We start from the raw sequence: 12,082 nt of genomic DNA, 5'->3' as shown, positions 1-12,082 counted from the left end.
CAGTTCTGGACACTCCACTCAGAGCTCTTCCCAGGTCAGGGGGATCCCCTCCAGACCCCCCAGTGTGCAGCCCCCACCTGAATGATGCTCCAGTCCGCTCAGCACACAGCAGCTCTCAGTGGGGAGGAGAGCAGAGGGATGGAGCCAGTTCAGAGAGGGGGGGTGATTAGGAGGCCATCATGGGACAAGACCAGGGGGGGAATCAGGCCAGGACACTGGGGTAACACCCCTACTCTTCTCCAGAGGCACCCCGGGATTGTTAATGAGCACAGAGAGTCAGGACCTCGGTTTGACGTCTCATCCGAAGGATGGCGCCTGTTTACAGTCCAGTGTCCCCCGTCACTATACTGGGGCATCAGGACCCACACAGACCGCAGGATCAGAGCTGCTGGCCCCACTCACACCTCTCCCAGCAGCAACCTTAGTTTTTCCCAGGAGTCTCCCCTCCAGGTACTGACCAAGCTCCCACCTGCTGGGCTCCAGTGGGGAGGGGGCTGCCAGCTGGGAGCTGCAGGGTGAGATGGCTGCTGGGCAAACGATGGCTAAAGAGCTTCCTAGGACACCCTGGACTTCGTGGTCGACTTCCTTCTCTTCAGACGGAGGTGGCTTGAAATCTGTCTCGTTTCAAGGAGTATTGGACACGATGCCCCCCCTGCTATATCCCCGCCAACTGGTGGCACGCCAAAGACGAGGGCTCTCGGCCTCAATCCATCAACCACAAACTCTCCGGGATGAAAGAGAAGGACAGACTCTGTTCGTTGTTCCATGGGGGGGGGGAGGGAAAAAAACAAAAGCTAAACAGATTTTTTTTAAAAAAATTTTATTGATGCTTAACAAAAGAACAAAAATTACAATACAGATTAATGTCAAGGGTTTATTTAGTGACCCCCCCCCATCTAACGATCATCACAGGACCTTAAAATAATACTTAATAATACAAGGTCGTGCAGACGGTCTGAGGACTCAGGTGGAGATAATGTGAAAGTTTTCCACAGTCCAGTCTGGGGTCCCTCAGCATCAGTCCAGACTGGGGTCCCTCAGCTTCAGTCCAGACTGGGGTCTGGGGTCCCTCAGCTTCAGTCCAGACTGGGGTCCCTCAGCTTCAGTCCAGACTGGGGTCTGGGGTCCCTCAGCTTCAGTCCAGTCCAGTTTGGGGCCCCGCAGCTTCAGTCCAGTCTGGGGCCCCTCAGCTTCAGTCCAGTACAGAATGGGTCCCCTCAGCTTCAGTCCAATCTGGGGCCCCTCAGCTTCAGTCCAGTCTGGAGCCCCTCAGCTCCAGTCCAGTCCAGTCTGGGGCCCCTCAGCTCCAGTCCAGTCTGGTGTCCCTCAGCTCCAGTGCAGTCCAGACTGGGGTCCCTCAGCTTCGGTCCAGCACAGACTGGGGTCCCTCAGCTTCGGCCCAGTCCAGTCTGGGGCCCCTCAGCTCCGGTCCAGTCCAATCTGGGGTCCCTCAGCTCCAGTCCAGTCCAGTCCGGTGTCCCTCAGCTTCAGTCCAGCACAGTCTGGGGTCCCTCAGCTTCAGTCCAGCACAGAATGAGGTCCCTCAGCTTCGGTCCAGCACAGTCTGGGGTCCCTCAGCTTCGGTCCAGCACAGACTGGGGTCCCTCAGCTTCGGTCCAGCACAGTCTGGGGTCCCTCAGCTTCAGTCCAGACTGGGGTCCCTCAGCTTCGGTCCAGCACAGTCTGGTGTCCCTCAGCTCCAGTCCAGTCCAGTCTGGTGTCCCTCAGCTCCGGTCCAGTGCAGTCTGGGGTCTCTCAGCTTCGGTCCAGCACAGTCTGGTGTCCCTCAGCTCCAGTCCAGTCCAGTCTGGTGTCCCTTGGCTCCAGTCCAGTCCAGTCCAGTCCTTGGTGGGGAAGGCGACTCCGATCTTAGCTGGCACAGAACCAGGAAAGGAACCTAGAAAGAATATTGTTATTGCAGGTGTGAGGGACACAGACACAGACGTCACCATGACATCAAACAGCAAGAGGAGACTCTTCCTTGAATCACAGACACGACCGGGCGGCGCCCCCCTGTCTGCTCACCTGCACCTCCTCTTCTTCTTCTTGTCCTTCCCGGCAGCCTGCTCCTCCTCTCCCTCGCTCTTCCTCTCCTGACCTACAGTCTCCACCGCCTCCATCAGCTCGTCCTGATCATCTCTCTCCACCGACACGCAGCTCAGGGAGTTTAAAAAGACGCACCAGCGCTTCTGAAGCAGAGACAGGAGAGTCACGTTAAGAGTCGGACTGGACACTCCAGTACATGAACACTGCACTGAGAGAGAGAGAGGGGTTCATACAGACACACCTGGACACTCCAGTACATGAACACTGCACTGAGAGAGAGAGGGGTTCATACAGACACACTGACTGGACACTCCAGTACATGAACACTGCACTGAGAGAGAGAGGGGTTCATACAGACACACTGACTGGACACTCCAGTACATGAACACTGCACTGTGAGAGAGGGGTTCATACAGACACACTGACTGAACACTGACTGGACACTGGACAAGAGTAAAGAGAGGATCAGAGCATTACCCACCTTCTAATTCTTCTGTCTCACAGGAGGTGCTGATTGGACCTCCTCCAGCTGGAGTCCGAGGAGGGAGAGAGGGGGCAGGAGAGGGACAGCACAGGGAGAGGAAGAGAGACACAAGTGTCCCAAGAGCACAGAGACTCTGCTGAGATCACACTCGCGGTGAGTGAGCCTGGGTGTAGCCCACTAATACTGACCCACTGGACACCACAGGACAGAGAGGAGGAGGAGTAGAGAGACACACTGCCTGGACACCACAGGACAGAGAGGAGGAGGAGAGAGACACACTGCCTGGACACCACAGGACAGAGAGGAGGAGGAGAGAGACATACTGACTGGACACCACAGGACAGAGAGGAGGAGGAGAGAGACACACTGACTGGACACCACAGGACAGAGAGGAGGAGGAGAGAGACACACTGACTGGACACCACAGGACAGAGAGGAGGAGGAGAGAGACACACTGAGGACAGAGAGGAGGAGGAGAGAGACACTGACAGACAGGGCTGAAAGAGAGAGAGACACTGAGACCCAGGGACAGACAAGACGGCGAAACTCCACCACAGACAGGACAGGAGGCAGGGTGGGACCAGCACTGACCTCCTTCCTCTCTCCTGCCGGAGGAGCTGTCTCCACCTCCTCTTCCTCCTGCAAGTCAAGAGACAGGCTGAGAGAGAGACGGGCTGGTGGGACATCGGCGAACAGAGCTGAAGGCAGAGAGCCGGGGAGACAGGCCCAGCTGGGACAACGCAGGACAGACAGAGAGACAGACAGAAAGGAAGGAGAGAGAGACAAAGATGAAGGCACAGAAAGACAGCGGGCAAAGAGAAAGATTGAGATTGAGGGACAAACAAACCGAGAGAGAGAGAGGAAGGAGAGAGAGAGAGACAGAGATCGAGGGACAGACAGACTGACAGACGGGGCTAAAAGAGAGAGACAGAGAGGCAGGGACAGACAGACAGCAGGGCAAGAGAGAGACAGAGATCGAGGGACAATAATTTGGTTTCGAAATTTATTCTGAAAATATACAATCATTCACTCCTGAAAAATATCGAGTTCAAATTATACATTATGTACAATATTGTAATCAACATATGGCTAATCATCAAAAATAAAAAATAAAAACTGTACTGGGGGACACAGCTGGCTGTGCTGCTCTGGACAGAACACACTGAGGTCCAGTTTCCACCTCCTGCAGGATCAAACAGCACCTCAACTGGCTCTCCAGTGAACAGAGGGACAGACAGAGAGGCTTCAGGCTGCAGGGTGACAGTGTCTCTGTGAGCTGAAAGACGATCAGGACAGAGGATGATATAAGAACACACTCTGTCAAGAATATAGAGCCCTCTAGTGACCCTACTGTAGACCTGCTTACCACCCACAGTGACGATCACAGTGCTGATACTGCTTCCCTTAAGGTCCCTCACTGTGTAGTTGCCCTGATCAGCTGGAGTGAGGGAGCGGAGTGTCAGAGAGCTGTTCTGCACTGACACTCACTGTTCGTACCTGGGGCCAGGGAGCCCTGCGCTGCTCAGTAAGACTATATGAGACTGGACAGATCCTGCAGGATCAAACAGCACCTCCACTGGACCAGCAGTGTGGAGGGAGAGAGACAGAGAGGCACCAGGCTGCAGGCTGTGGACTTCTGAGTGAGCTGAAAAGGGACAGGTAGAAACATGTTGAATATTTAGTTTTACAACAATACCTTGAGTTTGGACTGCGATCAGCTTTATTTTGTATTTCAGCTGTGAAAACGCAATTTCAAAAATGCACGCCCCAGTCATGTTAGGTTCAAGTTACAGTTGCATCACAACTCAATACATTTGCAATTCACTTCAAATGTTGTTTTTGTTTGATCCAGTCTGTCCTCACCTAAAGGAGATACTTACTTTTAACACCTTTTATTTCTTCTGGGAGGTTAACTGGCTTCTGAGATAATTGTTCCTGGTGTTTGTGTTGTGTATGCCTTACAATGGAGGGGTGAGAAATAATGGACTTATTACATTATAATGAATAATAATTGCTTACACTTATATAGTGCTTTTCTGGACACTCCACTCAAAGCGCTTTGCAGGACATGGGGACTCCCCTCCACCACCACCAATGTGCAGCATCCACCTGGATGATGCGACGGCAGCCATAGTGCACCAGAACGCTCCCCACACACCAGCTATCAGTGGGGAGGAGAGCAGAGTAATGAAGCCAATTCATAAATGGGGGTTATTAGGAGCCCATGATTGGTAAGGGTCAATGGGAAATTTGGCCAGGACACTGGGGTAAAACCCCTACTCTTTTCGAGAAACACCCTGGGATTTTTAATGACCACAGAGAGTCAGGACCTCGGTTTTACGTCTCATCCGAAGGACGGCGCCAGTTTACAGTCCAGTGTCCCCATCACTAGACTGGGGCATTAGGACCCACACAGACCGCAGGGTGAGCACCCCCTGCTGGCCCCATTAACACCTCTTCCAGCAGCCACCTTAGTTCTTATTGTCGAGAAGGAAAGAATATTAGGAACATGAAAAGGCTGAATGTCTTAAATGCATTTTTTATACTGAAACAGAGAGGCACACACACGTCATTACAAACGCACACCCGCACAGATACGTCCTCAAGCGCCTTGTTCACAATTATGGGCTCCAACAGGAACAAAAAACGCCAGCCTGACAACTCGAGCATTCAAACCAAGAACCCAAACGTTGGCAGCCTGTGCAGAAAAGCATAAAGAACCACAAGCCTTCTCTTTTGGGAGGAAAAACACACAGTCCCTCTCTCACACTCCTGATTTCCTTAAATAGCTCATTCTTCATCTCTGGCTCCTACATACAGTATAGCAGCGCTCAGTCTGCTTTGAATAAGTCATAAGTCCAAGATTTGTTTCATCTGTTCCTCTTGTCTAGGCCTAGAGCTGCTTTTCATAAAAGAGCTGTTTGCATAAATAGCTAGGGTTACAGCTGAAGACACCAGCTTCATCCCCCAGTGTGTTATACGTCGGGAGCAAGAGAAGAGGGCCAGGTCGTGCCTTTTCATAGATTTTTCTTCTGAAAAGTCGGGTTCTCGGAGGCAGATTTAGCCCCTCATGCAGTGTAGAGAGATAGACAGGCCAGCGCTCACAGTTAGAGCTGCACCTTCACACAGAGTCAGACCCGCACAGACACGTCCTCTTGTTTAAACAAATACACAAACCTGACGGCGCTCACAATGATCCAGACACACACACACACACACACACACACACACACACACACACACACACACACACGTGACATCAGCAGTCACTCTCGCACACTGGACCCCAGCTCAGTCCTCACCTCCAGCTCCTGCGAACCGCTTCGAACAAACTGCATGAAGAAAATTAGGTTGCGTTCCGGTAGCAGGCCATCCTGGGCACCAGTGTGAGTTACACACTCATTTGTAAAAGCCCTTCCGCATCGTCGGGCATGCTTCACAGTGCTGGACCTGGGGTGTGGGTGCTGTCTGTGTGGAGTTTGCATGTTCTCTCCCCGGTCTGTGGGGGTTTCCTCCAGGTGCTCCAGTTTCCACCCACAGTCCAGGGACAGGCTGCCACTTTCACTGGGCAGAGCACCGTCGCCGTGGCAGCATGGTGGGTCGGATCTGATTTCAGTCTTTATTTCCTTTTTTAGAGATCCTGTAACCAGGACCTGTTCACTGCCACGACGGACAGGGAAGCACGTCATCACTGGACATCCTCTTACCTCCTGTGGCAAAGGGCAGCTGATGAAGCTTTGTGCTCACCGGATCATGGCAATCGCCACTCCACCCTGATCCTGGCTCAGCACAGGGCACCTGGGTTCACTCCCTTCAGACTAAAGAGACTCAGTTCCTCCGGCCTGTCAGTGTGAGACACTCCCTTCAGACTAAAGAGACTCAGTTCCTCCGGCCTGTCAGTGTGAGACACTCCCTTCAGACTAAAGAGACTCAGTTTCTTCAATCTGTCAGTGTGGGACGCCTACACCAGCTTCGAACGCCTGTACACAATACCGCGGACCGCCTGCCAGACCAAATTCTGGGCTTACAGCAAACCACCCATTACATACACCGGTGTCTTCCCCGGGCCAGAGGAATTCAGGAACTCACGTTTACTCCGTCATCTCAGGCGATTCTCGCAGGGAGCAGTGATTTCCCAATCGATCAGAGAGAGTCGGGACTTTTTTTTTAAAAAAGAGGAGTCCTTACCTCTTAGTAATGTGAGCGCTGACTGTCTCTCCTGCCGATGGGAAGTTCTGCGCCTTCTGGAGCATCCGCCGACGACGCCAAATTTGTTGTAACAGAAGGAATAAGGTTCTGGATCCTGAGATGAAGTAAAACAGATGAGTGTATTGCATGCAAGGAACAATAAAGCCGAAGTCTTGTTTCAAGCAAGAAACAACAAAACCGAAGTATTGTTCGATGTGCCGGTACAAACTTGTAGGTTATATAGTCCTTCCTTGCTGCTTCAGACGTCATTCGGTGTTATGGTAAGGGGGGGGGGTCATGGTATTTGGCCAGTTAAGAGACCCTGGCCAAATGGTCAGTTTAAGATTATGCCCCCTCGCATCTGGAATCCTTATCAGTTAACCCCCTTTCCTGCCATAAACCCCTGTTGCTTAGAAGTCTAATTTTCAGGCAGAACTGACTTAAGTTAACCCTTCTTACATCTTGTCTCTTACTTCAGCCCTCTTCCATTTGCTAGTTCAAAGTTGTACAACCCATTTGTATCTGCTAGGCGGCGCAGTCGTCGTGCACAAAACGCTTTGAAAAGCGTCAAAGGCAAGTCATTCCGAGTTGGTCGTTTGTGTTTTCCGTTCAGACGCGAAATGCTGAAATGATCTCTCGGCTCCTCGGTTGTCATTTCTGCTCCGTAAAGGGATCACAGCACGCGTCGGCTTCCAGCATGCTGGGTCGGGACACGATGCCGGGGGTTGGAGAGAGTGATGTCTTCCTCGTTAGTATAGTGGCAAGTATCCCCGCCTGTCACGCGGGAGACCGGGGTTCGATTCCCCGACGGGGAGTAGCTTTTCTTTCACCTCCTTAGAGAAATGACTGCCTTTCACTTCTCTGTTTTCTTTCACAGCGTCGTGCACCTTTTCATTGCTCTCGCTTTCAGAGCCTCCGCACGGTACACGACTCGACATCAGGAAGCACATTGAAGTGAAAGCAGGAAGCGCTGCGACCTGCACTGTGCAGATCCCGCCACACTAAGAGGTGAGTGGGTCTGTTCGATGCACAAAGAACGCTTTGAGAAGCGTCAAAGGCAAGTCATTCCGAGTTGGTCGTTTGTGTTTTCCGTTCAGACGCGAAATGCTGAAATGATCTCTCGGCTCCTCGGTTGTCATTTCTGCTCCGTAAAGGAATCACAGCACGCGTCGGCTTCCAGCACGGTGGGTCGGGACACGATGCCGGGGGTCGGAGAGAGCGATGTCTTCCTCGTGAGTATAGGACCTGTCACCTGTCCCCACCTGTCACGCGGGAGACTGGGGTACATCAGGACGCAAATTGAAGTGAAAGCAGGATGCGCTGTGACATGCACTGTGCAGATCCCGCCACACTAAGAGGTGAGTGGGTCTGGCGAACCCCCAATCCCCTTTTGTGCCTGGCGACAAAAGATATCTGTTTCCGCCCGGTTTCGAACCGGGGACCTTTCGCGTGTGAGGCGAACGTGATAACCACCACACTACGGAAACGGTGGTAAGACGTGCCCAGCGGCCCAGCGCTGAGCTTCGCCAATGCGATTCAGCTGCTTCCAATGCCTTTATTGGAGTGCGCTGATGGACCGTGCTCTCTCTCCAGAGACCAGCACTCCTGTCATGGACGGAGCAGGAAAGGCGGCACCACATTCTACAGCCCTCTCCACGCAATCGACGAAATCGGGCTACTGAAGTGGAGAAAATCGCCTCTCCAGAAAGTGCAAATATCATCTTGGAGACTATAAATCCTATTGCCGAAGGTCAGCCCTGTCTACCAGAGTAACCCTCCCACAGCGATGATCAGCTCGTCTCACACGCGAGAAGTTTCGGTTGGAAACAAGCGCCCCCTCTTCTCGCACGTTTTGCACGTTCGAGTAGTTTTAATGCGGCTCTTTCGTACACGGTGCTGATCTTTTGGAAAGCAGGAGGCAAAACCGAGTCGAACCGCCTGGATGAAAACCAGGAACCCTAACCGCTAGACTATATGGCAGCGAACAACCATGCTGTTCCCGGCATCATGCAAGCAAACTACATAAATATGAGAAAACACGCAAGAGAGTTGTCACTCAGAGTGTCTAAGGGTCGATGTATACTGGGGCTCAGTTGAAATGCAACGTCAGGACTTTTCCGAATTATGTCACACGAAGAGAGCACAGCCCTTTCCGCCCTGCCGCGTGTGTCTCGGTAACTCGCTGTGATCGTATAGTGGTCAGTACTTTGCGTTATGGCCGCAAAAACCCCGGTTCGAATCCGGGTCACGGCAGAATAGGGACGTCTGCTTTTACTACTCGCACGAATGAAGGCAAAAAAAAGCCAGTCGATGTGAACGAACGGCGCTTTACAGAGGAGTACTGCCTGACTGATCGTTCATGAACGACAGAGGCCACTCCGACCTCTTCTCGGTTTTCTTCAATGACTTACTAAGGATCTTCTTCACATTCGCCCATGCAGGGGAAGCCAGTTACACCAAAGCAAACGCAGGAAAGTGCATTTCAAGCAGAGACCAGGAGGGACTTGTTTACACCGAGAGTGGGCGGAGAATGGAACAATGCACCCAGCCCTGTTGCTGGAGCCGATTCTTGATGAGCTCTTGGGCTCACTAAGAGGCCCCCGCTGGATGCTAATCTTTCTGTTGTTCTTGCAGGTCCTGCGCTGCTTTTGAGCCGACAGAGCTCGTCCTGGTCTGTCGGCACAGCCCAATTGCAAATGATCGGCTCCGCGTACAGAAGGAACGTGCGTTTGGTACAAGAGTGCACGAAGGCACCGGAAATACATTGGGAACAAATGACCGGTCGCTCAAGACCTCTGTGAAGTACAGGAGCGTGCAAAACGAGGCTGTTTCCACCCGCTCTCGAACCGGGGACTTTTCGCGTGTTAGGCGAACGTGATAGCCGCTACACTACGGAAACCTGCAGGGACCGCTGCTGGTGTCTCGCTTGCGTTTCGGGCTGAGAAAGGGACGCGTCATTTTAGGCAGGTGGCGCTGGAGAGAGGAACAAAGGGCGCGATGAAACAAAATGCCGAAACCCGGGATCGAACCAGGGACCTTTAGATCTTCAGTCTAACGCTCTCCCAACTGAGCTATTTCGGCGGTGTGCAAAGCCCATAGCCACCTGCTCCAGCCTTCCTGTGTTGTGGCATGAGCGCACCAAGAGTAGCGGGAGAGTGTTGCAGGAACGTCACTCAGGAGGAAAGCCACCCAGCTGCGCCCTCTGAGCTCTGTCCAGCGCATCTTCCTCGCATGGACTCCTGCCTGCGACGGGCAGGAAGCAATTAGCAAGAACAGAACGACACCCCATGGGTGTCTCATGACCGCACCTTAGGTTGTGACACGTGCAGGTGTGAGGGGTTGCCGGGCTACTTTGGAGCAGAGCTTGGGCGGAGGGGGGCGGGAAAGCAGACAAAGAGGTGACACCTCAAGGTCTGCACGATCACAGCTCTCCGCCGCCCCAGGCTTCCGCTCGATAAGCTACTGGACACACCCGCCCCTCCTCACACAGACCGTGGAAAAGCCCCCGAGTGGGAGGGCTCTCTCTTCCTCCCAGGAGCTCTTGGACACGACGCACAGACAGGGCGCGGGGAGCCGCCGGCTGCAAACACGGCTCCAGGCAGGACTCCACTCCGCAGGAGCCGCAGAGCAGAGGAGATGAGGGCAGCTTAGCTCCTGTGCAGAGACCTGAGCTGTTGTTGCTGTGGATGCTGTCTTTTCTGCACTCGGGGTAGGAGTGAATGTTGAGTTGCCCTTAGAAATGAAGCAGAGCACTTCAACGGCACGGGTGTGTGTGTGTGTGCGCGCCCTGGTGATTCTGGGAGACAGATCGAACCTGGGCTAAAAGAGAGGGGGCTTAGCCCTCTTCCATTTACTAGTTCAAAGTTGTACAACCCATTTGTATCTGCTAGGCGGCGCAGTCGTCGTGCACAAAGAACGCTTTGAAAAGCGTCAAAGGCAAGTCATTCCGAGTTGGTCGTTTGTGTTTTCCGTTCAGACGCGAAATGCTGAAATGATCTCTCGGCTCCTCGGTTGTCATTTCTGCTCCGTAAAGGGATCACAGCACGCGTCGGCTTCCAGCATGCTGGGTCGGGACACGATGCCGGGGGTTGGAAAGAGCTATGTCTTCCTCGTTAGTATAGTGGCAAGTATCCTCGCCTGTCACGTGGGAGACCGGGGTTCGATTCCCTGACGGGGAGTAGCTTTTCTTTCACCTCCTTAGAGAAATGACTGCCTTTCACTTCTCAGTTTTCTTTCACAGCCTCGTGCACCTTTTCATTGCTCTCGCTTTCAGAGCCTCCGCACGGCACACGACTCGACATCAGGAAGCACATTGAAGTGAAAGCAGGAAGCGCTGCGACATGCACTGTGCAGATCCCGCCACACTAAGAGGTGAGTGGGTCTGTTCGATGCACAAAGAACGCTTTGAGAAGCGTCAAAGGCAAGTCATTCCGAGTTGGTCGTTTGTGTTTTCCGTTCAGACGCGAAATGCTGAAATGATCTCTTGGCTCCTCGGTTGTCATTTCTGCTCCGTAAAGGAATCACAGCACGCGTCGGCTTCCAGCACGGTGGGTCGGGACACGATGCCGGGGGTCGGAGAGAGCGATGTCTTCCTCGTTAGTATAGGACCTGTCACCTGTCCCCACCTGTCATGCGGGAGACTGGGGTACATCAGGACGCGCCTTGAAGTGAAAGCAGGATGCGCTGTGACATGCACTGTGCAGATCCCGCCACACTAAGAGGTGGGTCCAGTGGGTCTGTTCGATCACAGCGCTAGGCGAATCCCCAATCCCCTTTTGTGCCTGGCGACAAAAGATGTCTGTTTCCGTCCAGTTTCGAACCGGGGACCTTTCGCGTGTGAGGCGAACGTGATAACCACTACACTACGGAAACGGTGGTAAGACGTGCCCAACGGCCCAGTGCTGAGCTTCGCCAATGTGATTCAGCTGCTTCCAGTGCCTTTATTGGAGTGCGCTGATGGACCGTGCTCTCTCTCCAGAGACCAGCACGCCTGTTATGGACGGAGCAGGAAAGGCGGCGCCACATTCTACAGCCCTCTCCACGCAATCGACGAAATCGGGCTACTGAAGTGGAGAAAATCGCCTCTCCAGAAAGTGCAAATATCATCTTGGAGACTATAAATCCTATTGCCGAAGGTCAGCCCTGCCTACCAGAGTAACCCTCCCACAGCGATGATCAGCTCGTCTCACACGCGAGAAGTTTCGGTTGGAAACAAGCGCCCCCTCTTCTCGCACGTTTTGCACGTTCGAGTAGTTTTAATGCGGCTCTTTCGTACACGGTGCTGATCTTTTGGAAAGCAGGAGGCAAAACCGAGTCGAACCGCCTGGGTGAAAACCAGGAACCCTAACCGCTAGACTATATGGC

The 12,082-nt window shown here is 53.1% G+C and overlaps 1 long non-coding RNA gene and 4 other non-coding genes across 5 annotated transcripts in view; 2 read left to right on the top strand and 3 right to left on the bottom strand.

The window, feature by feature from the left end:
* LOC148665917 (uncharacterized) overlaps positions 1-12,082 on the bottom strand; it is a 164,173-nt gene that overhangs the window by 898 nt on the left and 151,193 nt on the right. The window lies entirely within an intron of this gene.
* On the top strand, positions 7,462-7,533 carry trnad-guc (transfer RNA aspartic acid (anticodon GUC)). Its single transcript has one exon. It is a non-coding gene; the product is annotated as a tRNA-Asp (tRNA).
* Positions 8,133-8,205, bottom strand: trnav-cac (transfer RNA valine (anticodon CAC)). The gene has a single exon. It is a non-coding gene; the product is annotated as a tRNA-Val (tRNA).
* Positions 8,900-8,971, top strand: trnah-aug (transfer RNA histidin (anticodon AUG)). The gene has a single exon. It is a non-coding gene; the product is annotated as a tRNA-His (tRNA).
* trnaf-gaa (transfer RNA phenylalanine (anticodon GAA)) lies at positions 9,727-9,799 on the bottom strand. The gene has a single exon. It is a non-coding gene; the product is annotated as a tRNA-Phe (tRNA).

This window comes from Lepisosteus platostomus, chromosome 5 (assembly GCF_059453375.1).
Source record: "Lepisosteus platostomus isolate fLepPlt1 chromosome 5, fLepPlt1.hap1, whole genome shotgun sequence".
NCBI lineage: Eukaryota > Metazoa > Chordata > Actinopteri > Semionotiformes > Lepisosteidae > Lepisosteus > Lepisosteus platostomus.
Note: the sequence above shows the minus strand (reverse complement) of the source record. Positions and strands in the feature narration are given on the sequence as shown.